We start from the raw sequence: 2,936 nt of genomic DNA on the forward strand, positions 1-2,936 counted from the left end.
CAAAACAAATGTTAGACCGTTCGTTATGAGATTGGGCTCAAGAAGAATGTGACCTGTCAACAACGGGTGCTTATTCCTTATAGACACCTGATCCCTCCCCTGCTGTTTGAGGGGGTCCGTGTTTGTTCTGCTCTAGATTTTACATGCATTATAGGAAGTATGAGATTGATCATACATTTTCTGGGTGTCAATCTTTCCATATCTTGTTTACAGAAACTGATGGAATCGTGATTCCATTCTAAACATGCATTTAGATATTTTTCAAAATAACCTCATGATTATACATTCGTTGCATCATTCCGTCGAATTTCCCATCATTGTTTCTTCATTTATCTAAGTGATGTCAAGAAGGCAAAATCTTAAATTATAGATGCAAAAGGGGTATGCTTTTTTATTCATATCATCGAGGTAACCCAAATATATTAATTTACATGTACTTACGAGTTTTGAGCTGTATCCGAGTAAATAAATGTACTCACAAATTTTCTTATTCCTAGATGGAATAATTTTTTAATAGATATTAAGTTCCTATCGGTCACATTGATAATAGCTGCCGTTAAAATGTTCCTGGTTGCACAGCAACATCTAATGGCTGTGACGCAGTACAGAGGCGGATATTAGTGGAAAATCTAAGAAAAGGTGAAGATAACGAACAGTGATCAATCTCATAACTCCTTTACGGAACACCAGAATAGAGAATTTTCAAAGTGTTCCTGATGGTGTTCGAATCGCCGTCAACAAACCTAAACCAATATTAATAATTGCATCATTCTGCATAAGTTATTTCAATAAAAGGCGAAGATATCTAACAGTGATCAATTTCATAACTCCTATATAAGCAATATAAATAGATAGTTGGGCAAACACGAACCCCTGGACACACCAGGGATGGTATCACGTGTCTAGGAGGAGTAAGCATCCCCTGTCGACCGGTCACACCCGCCGTGAGCCCTATATCCTAATAAGGTAAACGGAGCCTCGTATGATGGAGTGATGATCATGGAAGGCTTTTTCCTTTAAAGTGAAAACCGGTGAGAAACTGAGCATTTTCATTTAAATACTTTTATTTAATGACAAAGCTTTTACACATGTACATGTTGAATGTGTAACATTTCGATAAGAGAGAATACTTTTTTCCGTTTTAATAACTTTTATGACATTTATTACTAATGAAGTTATCATTTTACTTCAATAGGAAAACAATATTCTTCGATTAGAGGTTTAAATGTAGATTTTTACGTCAGGTGCGTCTAACACTTTGAAAGTTTTCTCTCTGTAAGAAAAAAAAAACGTTAATCGGGTGAACTCTGTAGCCCATTTGTTTTTGTTGATATTTAAAAAGCGTTCAAGAGCCTGTGATATCAAGAGATAGTCTAATCTAAATACCTGGAAAATACTAACGTCACTTCCTTTAGATTAAACAGTTCCGGATCCCAGTGGGAGTTGTTCATCACTGGTAACTAACTTTCCATCTCACAGGTAAAATACAGTAGTCATTACAGGAAATCAGATATACGCTTTATATATGCTTCGTGTCTAATTTGTTACCCCTAAAACGACTATCAATATCTGGAAACAGAGTTTATACCATAGTTTGATGGAGAGTGCATGTACTTTCTTAGGTGTATCTGTATCTTAACTGTTACAACTTTGAATTAATACAACTAAAAGCAGACCATTTGTTAGGAAAATAAAACCCTGCAACGTTTCTTACAGCAATATATCGCATCACAATACGTATTATAGTATGTCTCTGTGTAGCGAAAGGTCAAGGTCACTGTGATATCATCGTTTACGTCCAGTTTATCCAAACAAAAAGCTTGTTTTATGGTTCAATATGATAGCTCAAAGTCCCAGGGCAGGGACGTAATTGATTTGTAAAAGGTCTGTCTATGGCCTAAAAGTACCGATTCCTTCCGCAAAATTGAACTGGACTCAAATTCATTGCGGCAGACAGACTGACATTTCACAAAAGACAGTCACGTCTCATGAAATGGTTGATTGCTTAATGTAATGTAAAACTTATACGGTACCAATTTTGATGCACCAGATGCGACAAATAATGTCTCTTCAGTGATGCTCAAGCCAAATTTTTTGGAAACTCAGACAACATTACTAGCTTTTAAATGTATTGGTATTTTTGAGATTTGATTTATATGTTAAAATTTCTTGCAAAATTTTCAATTAGCAAATCCCTTTATCATCCGTATTTGAAGTATAAACCAAACACCATGAACTTATTTCATTTTGCAGGAGAATTGATCCTTGTTAAACATGAAAAGGCGCGTGCAATCGTACACACGAGTGCAGACAGCAGGGGTGGAGGCCACAAGGGTAACAACCTCTGTAGAGGCGGCCGTGAGGGACAGGAATGGTCAGATTCGACACGTCCAAGTCAGGCAGGAAAAAACCGTTGTCCAAGCAACTAGCCGTAGTCTCCCGGCCACAAACAGAGGTGCAATTAATTACCGCTAAGCGTCATGAAGATGTGACATTGAAGCTTACCACTGACACCATTATCTCTGAGTAACTATAGAACTGATATCAATAATGAATGTTGATTAATACATCGCGCATGTAATTCATCAAATGTTATAATTGTGTAAGCAAAGATAAATTTTGTTTGATTGCGCTGTGATAATTTTACAAGAAACTAGTCCAAGTCATATTTGCTTTGTTTTGTTGTTAATCAATTCAACACTACATCAACCTATAATGGTTCATTTTGGTCTCTAAATCAGAAAATTGATGTGTAATCTTCGTTTGTTTTCGAGAAAAGCAAGATATTTGATATATATGCATGTCCAGAACACATTCACAAATCACTTCTACAAATATATTGAATACATTCACAAATCATTTTCTGTATGTTTAACATCCATCTTCATATGTAAATAAAGTGAATATGAAATTGTTTAACTTGGAAAAGTTTATCA

The 2,936-nt window shown here is 35.6% G+C and overlaps 1 long non-coding RNA gene across 1 annotated transcript; it reads left to right on the forward strand.

Annotated features, from left to right (window-relative positions):
• The first annotated feature begins 1,263 nt into the window (after positions 1-1,263).
• On the forward strand, positions 1,264-2,668 carry LOC125655300 (uncharacterized). Its single transcript, XR_007362687.2, has 2 exons — positions 1,264-1,479; positions 2,254-2,668. It is a non-coding gene; the product is annotated as an uncharacterized LOC125655300 (long non-coding RNA).
• The last annotated feature ends 268 nt before the right edge of the window (positions 2,669-2,936 follow it).

The sequence above is a fragment of the Ostrea edulis genome, chromosome 7 (assembly GCF_947568905.1).
Source record: "Ostrea edulis chromosome 7, xbOstEdul1.1, whole genome shotgun sequence".
In the NCBI taxonomy this organism is placed as follows: Eukaryota; Metazoa; Mollusca; class Bivalvia; order Ostreida; family Ostreidae; genus Ostrea; species Ostrea edulis.